The sequence below is a fragment of the Gorilla gorilla genome, chromosome 18, assembly GCF_029281585.2.
Source record: "Gorilla gorilla gorilla isolate KB3781 chromosome 18, NHGRI_mGorGor1-v2.1_pri, whole genome shotgun sequence".
NCBI classification, from domain to species: Eukaryota; Metazoa; Chordata; class Mammalia; order Primates; family Hominidae; genus Gorilla; species Gorilla gorilla.
The window spans coordinates 107,924,541-107,943,927 of record NC_073242.2 but is presented as its reverse complement, the minus strand read 5'-3'; the positions used below and the strand labels follow the sequence as shown (position 1 = coordinate 107,943,927).

General features: G+C 40.6%; 1 protein-coding gene across 2 annotated transcripts in view; it reads left to right on the top strand.

Annotated features, from left to right (window-relative positions):
• The window catches only part of ADAMTS18 (ADAM metallopeptidase with thrombospondin type 1 motif 18), a 152,370-nt gene that overhangs the window by 4,573 nt on the left and 128,410 nt on the right, over positions 1-19,387 (top strand). The window lies entirely within an intron of this gene.

The window sequence follows — 19,387 nt, the reverse complement described above, 5'->3', positions numbered from 1 at the left end:
ATGTAGTGAGTAATGTACATGGTACATCATGGCACAAAGGAAGAGGGGTGGCTTGGGTGCGGGTGAATGCGGACTCCCATATTCTTTGTTAGTTGAAACTTTCAGTTACTTTTTAATTTTTTCCCCCTATTATGGCCTGAAATTTAGCTAAAACCTTTCATTACAACCACAATCATGGTATTCTTTCTTTGGTCTATTTAAAATGATGAATATGGCTCACCATTGACGTATATATTATAACATGGTTACATGCCCCTGTGTGTGCACACACGACTATATCTTGTTTGTTTGTTTGTTTGTTTGTTTTGTTGTGGCACATCTCCTTCTCTTTACTTAGTATCCCCTCTGTATTTCTCTTTCTTCTGTCTATTCCGGTGTCCTAAAGGAGGAATTTACACAACCCACCGTAGTGGCTTAAACTATCCCATTCCACATACCAGTAGTTAAAAGCAGTCTGCCCAGGTTCTAATTCTCAGACCAGCATTTACTCATAGGACCTTAGACAAATTGTTTAACTCTATGTTAAGTAGAGTTAACTATGCTTTAGTTTCTTTATTTCTAAGATGGGAATAGCAAGAGTTTACATCACAGGGCAGTGGGGATTCAATGATTTCTTATGTGGAAAGTGCCATAGCAGTTCCTGGCAGGGAATAATTTCTCTATAGCTGTTCTATTTTCAGCAAAATTTAGCCTCCTCATGTTTAGCACTCTCAGGACTTCACTGTGTGAGTGATGGGAAATCTGATCAATTGTCTCAAATTAATAATCTCATAGTAATAGATTAATATTATCAAAATTTCACATGAGTAGAATCATAAAATTTTTCTGTATGAAGATTTTACAATGTTTTTATCCTTTTTTAAAAAACTTTTAGGTTCAGGGGTACAAGTGAAGGTTTGTCACGTGCGTGAACTCATGTCACAAGGGTTTGTTGTACAGATTATTTCATCACCCAGATGTTAAGCCCAGTACCCAATGGTTATCTTTTCTGTTCCTCTGTCTTCTCCCACCCTCCACCCCCAAGTAGACCTCAGTGTCTGTTGTTCCCTTCTTTGTGTTCCTGAGTTCTCATCATTTAGCTCCCACTTTTAAGTGAGAACATGGGATTTGAATTTCTCTTCCTACGTAAGTTTGCTAATGATAATCGCCTTGCTCTCCATCCATGTTCCTGCAAAAGACCTGATCTCGTTTATTTTTATGGTTGCATAGTATTCCATGGTGTATATGTACCACATTTTCTTCATCCAATCTGTCATTGATGGGCATTTATGTTGATTCCATGTCCTTGCTATGGTGAATAGCGCAGCAATAAACATTCACATGCATGTGTCTTTATGGTAGAATGGTTTATGTTCTTCTCATACCTAGTACTGGGACTGGCTAGGTTGAATGGTAGTTCTGCTTTTAGCTCTTTGAAAAATTGCCATACTGCTGTCCACAATGGTTGAACTAATTTACACCCCCACCAGCAGTTTGGGGCTGTTATGACTGAACATTCTTGTATATGCATTTTGATGAACGTATGGACACATTCTGTTGGATACCTGCCTAAGAATAAAGTTGTTGAGTCATAGAGTATGTATAAATTGAGTTATTCCTTATCTGAAATGTTTGGGACCAGAAGTGTTGTGGATTTTCAGTTTGGGGAGGATTTTGGAATATTTGCAGAATATATTCTGGTTGAGCATCTCTAATGCAAAAATCTGAAATGCTCCAATAAGGATTTTCTTTGAGTGTCATATCAGTACTCAAAAGTTGCAGATTTTGGAGCATTTCAGATTTCAAATTTTTGGGTTAGGGGTACTCAACTTGTATATGTTCAGCTTTAATGAGTACTGACAAGCAGCTTTTCAAAGTGGTTGTACTAATTTAAACTCTCATCACCAGTGTATGAGAGTTCCAGTTGCTCCAAATCCTCCTGAAGACTTGATATTGCCTATTTTTCTATTTTAGCTGTTCTGATTGATAGGTGTGAAGTAGTACCACATTATGGGTGTAGTTTGCATTGTTCTGATGGTTAATGAAATTGAAGGCACTTTTTTGTTTACATTTTCTTAGACATTGCTCAGCTTCTTTGGTTAATCAGGGGTTCATAACTCCTCTAAAGTTAATTAGCAACTATAGTAATAGATTCAGAATCATAGATGATTCAAGAGTTCAGAAAAGGAACAAGCCTTTAACAGGCTTGTTGGAGAGACTCATCGAGTTAACATGCCAGGAGAGACAGCCACCCTTCTTCTATTAATACAGAGACCGAGAAGAGATGAATGAGACTGGGATATGAAACTTCTTCACCTGAAGTTTATATATCAGTGTTTCTCTGAGTGGGGCCAGACCACTGGCCTTAGGGTCCTTTTGGATGTGGTATCAATTTTCTAGTGTGCATGCAGTGTATATTAGGAAAGCGATGTCACCTTTAAATGATTTGACAAAGTACTAATAGGAATCTACCATTATCTTGTCTGCTAGAGAAGTCCCCAAGGAAAGTGGAAAATGGTAGAATGGTTATAATAGTGAATACATATGTACATACATACATATAAGCAGACATGCATGCATACATACTCCAGCTAAAATTTTCCTAGCAGAGTGTTAGCCTTAATAATTCAGAATTAACCTGTTTTAAATGTTTGTAGTAATTTCTTAAAATGCACCCACCTCCCCTGCCAACTCACAGGTCTCACTTTATTCCAGAATTGAGGTAGTTGTTACTTACTTGGAATAATTCATTCATGAAACAGGGGTTGCACACTTCCCTGAGTAAATACTGCCTACTGTTATGTTTAGAGATGATTGTTTTAAAATTTTGAATGCTCTTATAGGGTAACCTAGAAAAGGTCACCCCTGTCTTTTATACCAGGTGACCTTATAATCTGTGAAGGTGCTAGGATTTGCAGCCTTTGTCCCAGAATCTCAGAGGCACAGATTAACCTAATCTAATGGTGATCTGCCATGTCTGTCCTTTCTACTATATCCAGCCTCCCTCTGACTAGCACAGGGATGAGAAAGTCATTACCTCCAGCAAGCCATGACATTGGTGGAGACTCTTCATCTTGCTGCTGAACCACAGTCTTAAAATTTTTACCTGTATTTATTAATTTTGTCTTCCAACAGAACAAACTTGCATGTTTCTTCCTATGTACTAAGAGATCTAAGAAATTTTACTGCTCAAAAAATAGTCTGTCTTAGTGATCCTTTTTGTCAGGACAGTGATTATCAGAGTGTGATCAACTATGATTAGCTTCACTTGAAGGGCTGGAAATGTGAATTCCTTTGTCTACAACAGAAGCTCAGGGAAGCTGGACACAGGAATGTGTATTTTTAATTCTCCAGATGATTCTGATGCATACAAATATCTGAGAACCACTTAGTGAAAATGCTTGGAACTTGTTAGAAAGACACATTGACTCATCGTTTTTTATTGTTCTTACATTTTTAGAGACAGGGTCTTACTCTGTCATCTGGGCTTGAGTACAGTGGTATAATCATGGCTCACTGGAGCCTCAACTTCCCAGGCTTAAGCGATACTCCCAACTCAGCCCCCCAAGTAGCTGGGACTACAGGCAAGTACCACCACACCAGGCCAATTTTTGTAGAGGCGAGGTTTTGCCATGTTGCCCAGGCTGGCCTCAAATTTCTGAGCTCAAGCAATCTTCCTGCCTCAGCCTCCCAAAGTGCTGGGATTACCAGGCTTGAGCCACCACACCCCACCCTATCCTTTTTTCATTCGACAACTATTAGCCTCTAGTGTGTCAGGCACTGTTGACAGCATGGTAGATGAAGCTTACCAACAAGATGCATGTTAGATCCAGGTCGTAGAGCTTACAATCTAGGGAAGAGAATGGAGCAATAGTTTTAGACCCGGAAACTGCTATTTTTATTGTGAACCAAGCTGTGACTCAACCCTGAAACAAGGAGTTTACACAGTATGGTTTTAGAAAAGTGGGGAGCTGGTGAAGTTATTGCCAAAATGCAACCTCTCTGAGCTGTACAATGCATATTAGCATATTGACAAGTCAGAAATGTCTTATATTAAAGACACCTGTTTAACTCTGTTTATACCTAGAGTTTCCCTAACTTCTTTGGCCAATGAAAATTTTTTTTTCCCAAGGAGCATCTCTTCACAGTTTGGTGGTGACATGAAAAACATCAACACAATGGTACCCAAAATAGATACTATAATATTATGTATTAATTTTTAACTGTTAAGAGATGCTCCAGGAATAAGTGCTTTATGGTCATACAAGTTAGGGAAAATTTAGAGGTTTAAAGGAAGCTAAACAAACATCTTTAACATATTTCATTCCTTTTAATACACTAATATGCATTGTGAAGTGCCAAGAGGTAGGATTTCCATACTAATTTGACCACTCCTCCCCATCAACCCCCCGTTTCTGTTTGTTTGTTTGTTTGATATGGAGTCTCGCTGTGTTGCCCAGGCTGGAGTGCAGCGATCTCGGCTCACTGCAACCTCTGTCTCCCAGATTCAAGCGATTCTCCTGCCTCAGCCTCCCAAGAAGCTGGGATTACAGGCATCCACCACCACGCCTGGCTAATTTTTTTGGTATTTTTAGTAGAGATGGGGTTTCACCGTTTTGGCCAGGCTGGTCTTGAACTCCTCACCTCAGGTGATCTGCCTACCTCAGCCTCCCAAAGTGCCGGAATTACAGGTGTGAGCCACCGTGCCTGGCCCAGTCCTCCTCTTTTTGAACCACACTTCCATCAACATCTTGTACCAGGGTTCTGCGGTTCACGCTAAAAGAGCAATTCCTAAGTCTGAGATTATTTGTACTTTACTTGTACCTGGACATGTGTTCCGGTTGGGGAAATGCACCCCTTGCTTAAGAAATTCTAAACCAAGCTCCATTCTTCATGTGAAGATTGATTGAAAAGGCATGCAACAACTGTCAGTCATATTGCATTTCTGCCCAGCTTTGTAATACATGGGTGAGTTTACCATTGATGAATAACTTCAGTGAAGGCCCAGCTGGCAAGAGTAGTGGACTGCTTTGCTGTTTCTCTTGGATCTTCTGCCTGGTGTCTGATTACCATCCAGCCTTAGCACTGCATCTGATGCTCTGAGTGGAGTATGTACCGTGATCAAGGCTGCCATGAGAACTCCCTCCAGCCTCAATTCCTGATGCATCATCCAATTTTGTCACTCAGTTTCCCCTCGTTTCTCTTTTCTTTGTCCCCAACAATTAAACCGTAAGTGGCGTTTCTCCCCCATGGCTGGCTGCACTAATGTCCCCATTGTATCTTTTTTTTAGTGGTGGCCTTTTTTAGACTATGACTGCAGTGACCCATTCTCCAGAGAGCCTGGGTTCTTGCAGAACTTTGGAAGCAATTGGATTTCAATAGGCGGTAGGGACGCTTTGATCTCCCCCTTTCAAAAGTATTTTATGACTCAGAAAGCTCAGTCATTGAGTTGTCTGTTGCTGGTCACTGCCTGCCAAACAGTCTTTACAAAGCTGATTTCTATTCATAAAAGGGCTGAAGTTGAATGACCTTCGTCCATGGCGGGCAGAAAGAAACTAGGCTCAGCTGCTTTGGAGGGCCTTGTTAGCTAGTAGGGGTTTGTTGAATTACATATACCCCCTTGGAGCTTTTCGGTCACTTGAGAGGATCATGTGACGTTAAGGATTAGACTGGGTTGTATTTATGTGTTTTGTGAGACAGACAAACTGAAATCAGTGATGTTTTCTTAGGCTATTACTCATTTCATCAAGAAAGGTTAAAAAGGTTTTTTTTTGTTATTTTGTTGTGGCTTCTCTCCTCTTCAGACATGATTTGTGAAGAGAATTATTTGCTCATAACAAACTTGAAGCAAAATGCCAGATCAAACTTCTTTTTAAAAAGAAGAGCCAAGGTTCTTGCCAGAGAGCAGGACCCCAAGGTGACTAAGGCCAGTTTGAGGGGTCTCACATGGGAGGCTGAAAGGCCAGTCCTTCCTGCCTATGTTGCCTGCTTTTTTTTTTGAGATGGAGTTTCACTCTTGTTGCCCAGGCTGGAGTGCAATGGCATGATCTCGGCTCACTGCAACCTCTGCCTCACGGGTTCGAGCAATTCTCCTGCCTCAGCTTCCCGAGTAGCTAGGATTACAGGCATGCACTGCCGTGTCCAGCTAATTTTGTATTTTTAGTTGAAATGGGGTTTCTCCATGTTGGTCAGGCTGGTCTTGAACTCCCGACCTTAGGTGATCCGCCTGCCTTGGCCTCCCAAAGTGCTGGGATTACAGGCGTGAGCCACCGCGCCCGGCCTGCCTGCCTTTTTGGGTATGACCACTAAGGCATCAGGCTCCCCAAGTCCTGTGTTGTAAGTATTGGGCTTCCTTCATGTCTCTGGGCCTTGGTTTTCTCATCTGTAAAGTGGGAACGGTACCTCTTTTTCTCTCATAAGATTGTGAAGATTTATGATTGCTTACCTTGGTGTTTGGTGGAAGCTCCATGCTTGATTAGTCTTGACTTTGAACTAGGAGAAGGTCTGGGAAGGAAATGGCCATTGAAGTCACCCACAACACACACATATTCTCTCTCTCTCTTTACCAGCTGCCACCCCTGTCTTGCCTTAAGGCCTTTTAAAGTTCAACCCTGTCAGAACAGGAAATGAACACTTTGATACTGGCAATTCTCCTTGCGGGAATGTTTGGAGATCTTGTGGGAGTGGAAAGTAACCACTACTTTATAAACTGAAGACATAAAATGAGAGAAAAAGAATCAAAGAGGAGTATCAACAGATAGATAATGATTTGCATCAATTCATGTATGATGAAGCAGCATAGTGTAATGTCTTTGGACTGAGACTCTGAAGTTCCATCTCTTGCTTGTCTTTGCTAGCTACGTAACACAGGGAAAACTCTTTATCCTGGCTATGATTTATTTCTTCAATGATAAGTCGAGGATAATGATAGTACTTCTCTCATGGGGGCTATGGATGCTTAATTGAAAGAAAATTATTCTATGTGCATAGTTAGAATGATATTATTACTATATCATTATCAAAACCAGTATCATTACCTGGCACATAGTAATAATATCAGTTGTGATAATGATATAGTACTAATTATCATTATTGCAGACCTTCCTCTGCAGAGGAGTTTTCAAAATTGACTGCTGACAGTTCTTACAATCCACAGGCAGAAAAGAGTTTCAGCCTAGATAAAAACATAACAGTTAATATTTATTAACTACTCTGGCTATTAACACTGGAGCCATTGAGAAGAGATTCAGCTAAAACACACAGGGAGGCCTTTAGAATATTTAACTGCAAGCTGGCATTATAAGTAGTTAACGTCTGAGATGTAGGATATTTTTTAGTAAGGCACTTCAAAAGGACCTGGGCACTTGAAAAGAAAAATATGTGTAGGTCCCACCTCTGAAAATTCAGTAGGTCCTGGGTAGAGCCTAGGGATTCTAGTTTAATAAAGGAAAGAAAAGCTTCACCTATGGGGGACTCAGAGTCATTGTCCTCAAGGTGTCTGAACAGGACCTTCAGTGGAAACGAGACTGCCTGAACCTCTCTGGGAGAGTTGTTTTTGCTTTGTGGAATGCATCACACCATATAAGTGTGATTGTGAATGCACAGCCTATCATTACCTGGTAGGTATTCTAAGGAGGGAAGTGGGGTGGCTAGTGTGAATCAAAATGTAGAGATTGTTCTCGTTTATATATTGTAAGACTTTCAGTAGTAAGTAGAAAATTTCATCTCAGGCTATGTTAAGCATAAAAAAATATGCATTTTTTTGGCTCTGGAATAATATTCCTAATTCATCCTTTCCTTCCTCTATCCCTCCCTCCTTTCTTTCTTCTTTCCTTTCTTCCCTTCTTCCTCCTTTTTTCTCTCCTTTCTTCTTTTCCTTCCTCCCTACCTCCTTCCTTTCTCCCTTCCTTCCTCTTTTTTTTTTTCACTCTCCTCTCTTCTTCCCTCCCTCCCCATCTCCCTGCATCTCTTCCTTCCTCCCTTGTACTAGGATTGGCTAGCTTTCAGCAAGGCTAGATCCAAGCTATCCAATGATGTCACCACTGTTCTCTTTCTCTTGGCTCTTCTTGCTTCTGCTTGGCTTCCTTCTGCATGTGTGGCCACCTGAGATGAAGATTTCAACACTTCCTTGGGTACCTGGCGTCTCCTGTGACTTATTCAGCAATAACTCCACAGGTGGACCCTATATAATACCTGAGAAGAAGTATGTGGGGCTGAGAGCTTTATATGGTCTCTCACCTGTCTGCAGGCCTCAGTGGACTACATTAAATTTGTCTCTGTATCCAAACAAGACTAAACCATATTTTTATTTATGGATTGGTCTGTGAATTAATGCACAGAAGCAGGTCTGGAATGATGCATAGCAAACTGAGAGCTGCACAGTTTTTGGCTGGACACTCTTCATGAAACCAGAGCTTATTATTTCTGGAAGTTGTGTGTGTGGTTAAAACATACATAAATTGCATTAGCCAAACATCTTGTTTGGTGGGGGAAGAGGGATTAATTAAAAACAATGTATATTTTGGAGGGTTTTTTTGCATAGATCTATTTTTTGTATAGATCTATCTTATTCTTTTAATTACTGCATATTTATTTTCTTCTGATTAATGTTTCTTTCCAGGATTTTTTTGTGATGCTGCTGAAAATAACATGGAGATATATGAGACTTCTTAGTTGCATGCAATTGTATATTTTATGAGGAGGGTAGGGAGAGAGAGACCTACTTTGTGAAAAGCTGACATGTCAAATACATATGGGACATCAGCTATAGCCAAATATGGCTTACCAACACTGACGTTAGCCACCCAGTATCACCATCATTAATACCTGGCTTGTATAACATGCAAAGTTATGGAGAACTCATTTCATCCTTGTTTTCCAAGAGCCTAGGGCAGTGTCTTAGAAAGTTCTCTCCAGAAGACCCTAAATGTGGGTGAAATTGTGTGGTTTCCCACCATCAGCAATAAACAGTTTAAGAGAAAGTAGTACTGATAAATATCTGAAGTCTAAATATAAACAGGCCTAATGATAGCACTAAGGCTTTCGTGACCAAAAACATTTGCTTGGACTTTGTACACGTCTCTGTGAACAAACCCAGGAGTTCCTCTTCAGTCACATCAAGTTTTTCCCATGAAAGCCCGTTCCCACGGTTTTCTATCCAATTACAGGGCAAAATACACTCAAATACCATAATGCAAGTCTGGTGAGAGTGTTCTGTCTGGACAGCAAGCTCACCTCTCCTGAAGGGATGCTTTTGATGTATCTAAGGATTTCGTTTTCAGCTGAATTCCTTTGATTGCTTTTTCATGCTGCTGAGCTTGGGAATATTTTATCTGCCCCTTATTACCACTACAAGTCAAGGGGGCATGCTTTCTAATATAAATTATGTAGTGCACATCACTAATTTACTACAAGTCAGCTATGTGCACACCCTTATTTGAGAGACGGCACTTGAAAGGGATTGAGATAAGCTGGTAAAAGGCGATTATCTTTCTGCTGATTTACCGAGTTCTGCTATAACAGAGTACTTTTTAGTGTCTATGGGTTCACCCTGTGATTTTACAATTCCTCATCTCCTTTTTCTATTTAACTTTGCCTCTTCTAGGAGGTAAATGAAGTGTTACTCAAAATTAATTTTCTGTGGGTAAATACTGCATGCAGTCTTTTCTTCCCCCCACCTTAATTATTGAGTCTACGTCTGTTTTATGCTGTGAAGAGACGTAACGGAAAAAAATATTACCACAATACACTTTCACTCTTTAAATATGCTAATGAATATCTCTACATCTTGTCACAGGGTTTTCATTTTGTCATTGTTTTCCAGTAAAATGCATGGAAGTAGGATGAATTCCATCCTTGTAAAAAGTTTCTTTTGTGTGTGAAACAACTAATGTCTGTTTAGTATTACATATTTAACCTCGGTGTGTATGACTAGCACATAAGTCTAGAACAGTGATTCTTAGTGCATGGAGCTTTAAAAAACACAGACGCTTATGCTCAGGTCTCACCCCAGAACAATTAGAGCAGAATGTCTGAGGACGGGGCCCAAACATCTGTGTTATTTTAAAGACTCCCCAGGGTAGTCCTAATGCACAGTTGAGTTTGAGAAACCCTGGGCTAGGTAAATGTTATGGGCTTTAGAGATGCAATCATCTTAGACATGGTGGTGTCACAGTTTAACATGGCACGATGGTATGTTCAAATGCCAGTTATTTGATCTTGGAGAAATGACTTTTTGAAGACATATTATTTTGAAATAATTTGAGTTACTAGTTGCAGCATGTATGCAGAGAGTTTCCACGTACCCTTCACCCACCTTTGGGAAATTATCAAATTGTCTGAGAATCTAGTTTGCTCGTCTGTAAAGTGGAGATGGAAAAAAAAAAGGCTTTGAAGGGGTGTTGTGAGAATTGAGATAATGTGTCTAAAATGTAGGAGGTCGACGTCTTTGTTTTTTTTTTTTTAATCTGTGACAGAGTCTCACACTGTTGCCCGGCCTGGAGTGCAGTGGCGTGATGTGGTTTACTGCAACCTCCGCCTCCTGGGTTCAAGCAATTCTCCTGCCTCGGCCTCTCGAGTAGCTGGGATTACAGGCGCCGCCACCATACCCAGCTAATTTTTTCTATTTTTAGTAGAGACGGGGTTTCACCATGTTGGCCAGGCTGGTCTCGAACTCCGGACCTCATGATTCACCTGCCTGTCAAAGTGCTGGGATTATAGGCATGAGTCACCGCACCTGGCGAGGTCAGCTTCTAAGACACCCCCAAAATTGCTGGCTCCCAGTAAACCGACACTTTCTCCAAGTATTCAGTCTATTTCTGGGAAGGAGTTTTCGCAGATGTAACCATGACTGCAAATTGGTTAACTTTAAGATAGGAAGATTTTCCAGGTAGGTCTGACCTAATTACATGATCTCTTTAAATTTGATTGGGTCCAGAGGTCAAAGAGAGGAGAAGAAGTCAGAGAGGTTCATAGCTAGAGGGGTTTAGCATATGAGAAATTCTCCATTGTGGACTTTGGAGATGGAAGAGGCCATGTCACAAGGCACATGGGGCTCTAGGGGTGAGAAGGGGGTGTCAGAGAGCTGAGTGACCTCTAGCTGACAGCAGGGAAAGGGGCTTCAGTTCTACAACCAGAGGGAAGTGAATTCTGCCAACAGCCTGAGTGAGCTTAGCAGTGGAATCTTTCTTGGAGCCTCCAAAAAGGAATGTAGCCTGGGTGACATCCTGAAGACCCTAAGCAGGGAACACAGTCACACCGTACCCACACTTCAGACTTACACAACTGTGAGTTAATAATTGATTTTTTTTTCCCCTGAGATGGAGTCTAGCTCTGTCACCCAGGCTGGAGTGCAGTAGCATGATCTTGGCTCACTGCAGTCTCCGCCTCCTGGGTTCAAGCAATTCTCCTGTCTCAGCCTTCTGAGTAGCTGGGATTACAGGCTCCTGCCACCGCGCCCAGCTAATTTTTGTATTTTTAGTAGAGACGGTGTTTCACCATGTTGGCCAGGCTTGGTCTCGAACTCCTGACGTTGTGATCCACCTGCCTGGACCTCCCAAAGTGCTGGGATTACAGGCGTGAGCTGCTGCACTCGGCGAATAATTGGGTGTTTTTAAGCTGCTGAATTTGTGGTAATTTGTTAGGCAGCAATAGAAAACAAATACAGAAAATATCTATAGTGCCCACTCTGTGGCAGGTGTTCACCAAATAGTCCCCTTTTCAGATTCATGGCCATCTTAAATTATCTTGTCAATGACTTGTAAGACAGTAAGCCCAAAGAGAAGAAGCAAGTTTTCTTAGATATTCACTATTTAAAATTGCTTAGGAAATTGTTATGTTTAGCGCAGGGTTTCTCAGTCGGGCATTCGTGATGTGTTAGAATGGATAATTCTTTCTAGGGGGAAGCTGTCTGGAGACATATTGGTTTGTTAGGATGGATAATTCTTTCTTGTGCAGGGCATGTCTGTGCATTGTAGGAGGTTTAGCAGCATTCCAGGCCTCTCTACCCTTTAGATTCCAGTAGCAACCCCCAGTTATGTCAGCCAAAAATGTCTCCAGACATAGCCTAGTATCTTTCCTGGGGGCACAGTTGTCCCTAGCTGAGAACTACTCATAGAGCACAATCACAAACTCTATTCTTTACCACAGTGCATTTATATGAGTTTATTTTTTTCAGAGTAACCTGCTGTTTATTTCATTGTCATTATGAATAATGATTTCAGGTAATCTATGTTTGAGGAACTTAGCTGCTGAGACTACGTATGAATGGTGTGTGTGGGCTGGGAGTCGATTGGATGGCAGCAGAAAACCCATCTGGGAATGTTTTAATAGATGTGTATTTGCTTTTGAATTTCACAGCATGACAACCCAGACTCCTGAAAATGACTGGATCTCTAAAGAAACAGAGATGTATTTATAATAAAATTCACCCTTGCATTTTTATGAGGAAAGGGGCCTAACCACGTGGATGTAGATTTGAAATGTGGATTCTGTTTCTGGGCTTTTGCAGTTGACCTAAGACCAAAGTTAAATGTCCTCTATATTCTCTTAACCTGTAAGAACAGGAGCGATGAGCTGTTCTGAAAATGAAATAAGGGATGTTTCCTGTGTTTTGCAAATGTGTGCCCTTGCCTGAGAACCTTGGAAAGGTGTACTAGGTTTTTCTATCTATTGTATGTAGTTGGGCCACTTACACTTTTTTTTATTATTATTATTATTATTATTATACTTTAAGTTTTAGCCTAATGCTAGATGATGAGTTAGTGGGTGCAGCACACCAGCATGGCACATGTATACATATGCCACTTATGCTTTAGTTCTTTTAAAAGTAGTTGCCATACTTGAAGAGGCAAAGAGCTCTTTTGCAATTGGATTGTTAGATGTGGAACCTAATTCTTCCATCTGCATAGACTCACGAGCTGACCTAATCATTTAACCTCTCTCTGCCATCCCTTCGTTGAATAGACCCATCAGCTAACAGTGAGTAGTACACAGGCATTTATATAATTAGCAGCGTGTTCTAAATTTGTCAATATCTTTATAAATATATAAGGTAAGCAAAGTCAAAGTCACTTTGGGCTTGTGTTTCTAGCTGCCAGTAACTAACAACTTGACATTTCTTTTTCTTTTCCCTCTATGCCTTCTTCCATTCTCCCATCCATCCACCCACACACCCACTCACCCACCCACCTATCCACCCACCCACCTATCCTCCCATTCACACTTCTAAAACATTTTTCTCTGCCTACTGTATGTCTTCACATTATGACAGACTATAAGAATACCAAAATGATAGTTTGATTCCTAAATTCTTGGACATTTCAATGTGAGGGTGAGCAGTAATGATGTCATAAGGATGCTGCAACAAAATTAATATTACAGTTAAGGTATGTGCAAAGGACCCTGGGAACACAAATAAGTGATGAGACTAATTTTTAAAGGGCAAGCAATGTAAGCAACTGCCTCTGCCCTTCACGATATATAAATACCGAGTAATCTTATGCTCAAGGCCATGTAAACTTCATTGCTCACAGGTCAGTTAAAAACATGCACAATTCTGACCACTTCTTACCACTGCTGCTATCACTGTTCTAAATCATTCTCATCTCTCACCTGGATTCCTGTAGCAGCTTCTTCTCTAATGACTCTTTCATCTCTTCTGTCCCTTTAGTCTATTCTTCTCATAGTGGTGAGATGACTTCATTTTCCTCTTTTCCACCAGCTCATGGCTTTACATTGAGCATAGTATATGTATCAGTCTGTTCTCATGCTGCTAATAGACATACCCAAGACTGGGTAATTTATAAAGGAAAGAGGTTTAATGGATTCACAGTTCCACATGCCTGGAGAGGTCTCAAAATCATGGCTGAAGGCAAAGGAGAAGCAAAAGCACATCTTACATGGTGGCAGGCAAGAGAGCTTGTGCAGGGGAACTCCCATTTATAAAACTGTCAGATCTCCTGAGTCTTACTCACTACCATGAGAACAGTATGGGGAAAACCACCCCCATGATTCAGTTATCTCCACCTAGCCCTGCCCTTGACATGTGGGGATTATTACAATTCAAGGTGACATTTGGGTAGGGACATAGCCCAACCATATCAGTATATAATCCAGATTTCTTACCATGGCCTACAAAGTCCCTTGGACCTAACTTCCTATCTCTTCCGTTATTGTGCATGCCACTGAGCTCTTCCACTGGGCTCCACTGCCTTTCAACATCCCCAGATGTCCTACCTCAGTGACTGCACTTGGAATGCTCTTCCCCCAAGTATCCGTCTGATTATTTCTTCCCTCAGTTCCCTATGCAAATACTGTCATTCCAGAATGGTCTTCCCTGACACTCCCATCACTCCCCAACCCCCTTCTCTGGTGTAATTTTCTTTATATTATTTATTGCCCAGTGCTTGACTCACTTGTTTATCGCCTGGCGTATTCTGCCTTCTGCCTTGAATATCAGCTCCATGAGGGCTGAGGCTTTATCTCTGCTCTTCACTGCTGTATTTCCAGTGGCTGGAGTCATCCTTGGCAGGTAATAGGCGCTCAAACATTTGTTACATGAATGTATGTAATTATCCTGGCAATTTAGAAATAGATAAATTATTTCTATGTTTGAAATGCATCATACATTGGATATTTCTGATTTTTTCATCCATTGGGAAAAACATCAATGGCGTGTCTTTTATGTGGGGACTCAAAAATGACAGTGGCCACCTCTGATTTTTTTTTTTTTTTGCCCGCCCAGCATTCATTAGTCCAGTCATCTGATAACGTTGAAGCTTTCCTTAAGGATCTACCCTCCCCACCTCTTCCTCAAGTCCATGCAGTCTGTGGGAAGGTGACATGTTTTACATACTGACTAGTCAGAACATCAGATATCGTTGACCTAGAGTAGTTGGTTCAGAAATAAACACGCAACAAGATCAGTGCCAATAAAAATCAAATTCTGGGACACCTGGGGTTAGCAAAGAGGATGGAAGATAATCCCAGGGTTGCTGGCAACCATCTTGCCCCCTGAGAGTAGGGTCATCATAGTCGTGATATGCAGCTATGCCTGAAATTAAAGTACTATGGGTCTCTTATGCATAAACCCCTCTCCACTTTTCTGTTAATCTAGTTTAACTTTCGTTTCTGTCATTTTGAAATGAAAGTCCAAACTATGATAGAAATGAATGAGTTATAGACACTTTCCGCAAAGAGCTCCTAGTCTCGTAGAGGAAGCAGGCAAGCATAGTGCAATAAGCGCATTGAGCATATACTGGCTGACAGGTAGACGCAATGGGCAATTTGCCTACACACTTCATGAATCAACATTTATTGGGTGCAGTGCCCACAGCACAGAGTATTATGGCATCTAGCATTGTCAATATTTGTTCCTCACAGTGCATCTTGGATACATTATTGGTCTTGTTGATTCACTACTTTCTATGTCAGTTGTCTTGTTATTACTCACCTCTCTGTGTCTGCCAACAATAACTGCAGATGCTTTTAAAGTAGTAAATACAAGTGAGCACATTATGTGCCTGTCTGAGCAGTTGGAGGGAGACAGAGGCTTCATGGTTGGCTTAGAGGATGACTTCACACTCTATAACCATTTTTAATTGATTTCTTTTATTTGTTTGGATGATGACATGTGGGGTAATGATGTAAACCAAGAATTCTTATTGATGGATTACCATTGCTGAACCTTCATATGCAGTTCATTTGTGTCTTTGAAGATGTTTATTTGAATGAATCTAATTTTAGTATGCAGTAGATCTTTATTTTTAAATAATGACAACAGAAGTTTGTTTTATTCCCCCATGAAATCTCCTATTTCTTTTTTGTGTTGTATGGAACTCTACCATCTCTTTGCTTCAGGCTAGCGCTGTACAGTAGAAATATAATGCAAGTCAACCTATATAATTTTAAAGTTTTTAGTAGCCATAGGAAAAAATAAAGCAAAAAGAAATAGGGAAAATTTATGTTGGTATTATATTTTAATCCAATTCCTTAAAACTGGTATTTCAAAATACTAATCTGCAAAAATTAATGAAATACTTTTATTTTTCACATGAGTCTTCAGAGTCCAGTGTGCATTTTATACTTAATGCACTTTCAGTTCAGACGAGCCACATTTCAAGTGTCCAGTAAGGGCTACTGTCTTGGGCAGTATAGGTATAGCCATCTCCTACCCTGAAGTTCCCTAACAGAGACAGTGAAAGCAAACAGGTTGAGTAATAGTCCCTTTGTATTGACTGGTTTGCTAAAATTGTTTGTCCTTCAAACAGTAGTTTCATAGAATATGCAGTTTTCAGCTGAATACTCTGATGTGGACAGGTTGATATTTTGGTTTGGAGGCACTTGGCCATTATATACTTACGTTGGTTCTGTTTCTCTGCAGAATTCTGGCTAATATGCACCCATTATATGGGTCATATAGTTTCTATGCAGAAATTTCTATGTCATCATATTTCTATGTAGTTGTATAGAAAGCTGTACAATTCTGATGGCAAAAACTGAATTTAAAATAGAGACTAAATTAAATGTTTCTTTTGAAGATAAATGAAATAGGCCATGTTCTGAACATTTTCAGAATGTACATGTTGATTTTCTTCTAATTATGTTTGGTTAAAACTTGCTAGTTTAATTAACTTTTGCTTTTTTTTTTTTTCAAATGGAAACCTCTTTATTAAGTGTCAGCCTTATGGTTTGTTTTTGTAATAACTTTCTTAGTTATACTAAATAGCTATACTAAATAACATATTTAAGTATACTAAATAACATATTTAAGTATACTAAATAACATATTTAAGTATACTAAATAACATATGTAGAAAGCAAAGCAATTATAGTTTTAAAAATATCCATGGTCAGGAAATTAAAACCCAATGTCCCACTATTATAAATTTCCCTCCCTAATAGAGGGGTTGAGTGACAAAAATAATTCAGAGCAGTGGGCATTCAAAAATAAATTGTATCTGACTTGAGGTCACATTTAGTGTATCAGAAATTTTAGTTAACTTCTATTTCTACTCAAATGGATTTGAACAAATTTTCCTTGCTGGTGGCAATGCTAGCACTGAAGCAGATAATTTCCACAGAAAGGCAGGAGAAGTCACCCCAGGAGTAAGGTTTTTCTACACTCTACCCTAAAGGTGGTTTCTTCCATAGCTGGAGAGTTAGAGCCTGTCTTTAGTTTTAATGTTTTATTCCCTTGCTGAGTCCTGGTTTCCTTAGGCCCAAAAAGTAGGGAAGGGTTTTCTCAGGAATACTTGAAATGAGGAGCAGGTCAGGTGGCCTTTATTCTACAGAAAGAATTATCAGTTTAGGGAAATAGCAGTGGGTGCTCTTCAGGTGTGACTCCTTTCTCTGTCTATTCTTGTTGCTAGGATGAGCATGAATGGGTGCATATTAGCCAGAATTCTGCATAGAAACAGAACCAACAAGGTTTTTTTTATACATATAAATGTATATGTGTGTGTGAGTGTGTAAAGAAATGCATTATAAGGGCCAGGCATGGTGTCTCATGCTTGCAATCAGAGCTTTCAAAGACGGAGGCGGGAGCATTGCTTGAAACCAGGAGTTCAAGACCAGCCTGTGCAACATAGTGAGACCCTGTGATATGGTTTGGCTGTATCCCCACCCAAATCTCACCTAGAACTGTAGCTCCCATAATTTCTATGTGTTGTGGGAGGGACCTGGTGGGAGATAATTGAATCATGGGGGCATTTTCACCCATACTGTTCTTGTGGTAGTGAATAAGTCTCATGTGATCTGATGGTTTCATAAGGGGTTTTCCCTTTCCATTGGTTCTCATTCTCTCTTGCCTGCTGCCATGTAAGACGTGCGTTTCACCTTCCACCATGATTGTGAGACCTTCTCAGCCATGTTGAACTGTGAGCCCCTTAAACTTCTTTTCTTTTATAAATTACCCTGTGTTGGGTATGTCTTTATTAGCAAAATGAAAACAGACTAATACACCCCATCTCTATAAAACATGAAAGAAATAAATTAGCTGGGTATGGTGGCATACTTCTGTAGTACTAGCTACTTGGTAGGCTGAGGCAGGAGGATCGCTTGAGTCCATGAATTGCAGGCTGCCGTGAGTATGATAGTGCCACTGTACTCTAGCCTGGGTTACAGCGAGAACCTGTCTCAAAAAAAGAAATTTATTATACTATTATAATATTATTTGACTCATGCATTATAAAGACTGAGAAGTCCCAAGACTCGTTGAGAAGATGGAGACCCAGGAAAGCCAATGGTACGAGTTACAGTCTGAGTTAGAAGGCAGCAGAAGATGTATATCCCAGCTCAGAGACAGAGGGATTCTTCCTTACTCAGTCTTTTTGTTCTATTTAGGCCTTCAGTGGATGAATGAGACCCACCTGGTGGATGAATGAGACCCACTGGGGAGGGCCATCTGCTTTACTCAGTCTACTGGTTCAAATGTCTGTTTCACCTGGAAACACCCTCACAGACACACCCAGAATGATGCTTAAATCTTTGGGCACTGGCTGGGCTTGGTGGCTCCTGCCTGTAATCCCAGTGCTTTTGGGAGGCTAAGGTGGGTGAAACACGAGGTCAGGAGTTCAAGACCATCCTGGCCAACATGGTGAAACCCCGTCTCTAGTAAAAATACCAAAAAATTAGCTGGGCTTGGTGGTGGGCACCTATAATCCCAGCTACTCAGGAGGCTGAGACAGGAGAATTGCTTGAGCCTGAGAGGCAGAGGTTGCAGTGAGCCAAGATTGCGCCACTGCACTCCAGCCCAGGTGACAGTGCGAGACTCTGTCTCAAACAAAAAAAAAAAAAAAAAAAAAAAAAAAATTCTGGATATTCTGTGGCCCATCAAGTTGACAAATAAAATTAACCATCACAAGGCCTTTTCACCATTCATTGGTAAAGTTGACTTTGCACCTCTTCATAACACACTCCAATTGTGTTTTCACATTTAGTCATGTGCTTATTTGAATAATGCCTGTCTCCTGTACTAGATGGCTAGTGTCATGAGTGTATGAACTCCAAAATAATGATCTATTATTAAATATTTTTAAAGTCCAAGTCCATCTACTGACTCATGAAATATGTCTCAAGTGTCAAGCAGGTCCAACCAGAGAGTATCCAGAAAGCAATATGGCCCTAGTGGTCCTGCAAAAAGGCGTTGGCATGAGACTGACTCCAGCATGTTCTTTCATACAGAATGCCAGGAAAGGTCTTGCTGATGAATTGACAGAGACCGGGGGGATATATATATGTCAGGGAGCCAGCTATGTGGCTATGATCAGGAAGAGCACCCCAGCAGGATGGCAGTGAGTGTGAATGCCCTGTGGCAAGGTGGAATGACTGGTATACTCCAGGAACCCAAATACTCAATAAGCATCAAGCATCACAATAAATCATTGCTGCCATACTACTCTGTTCCACT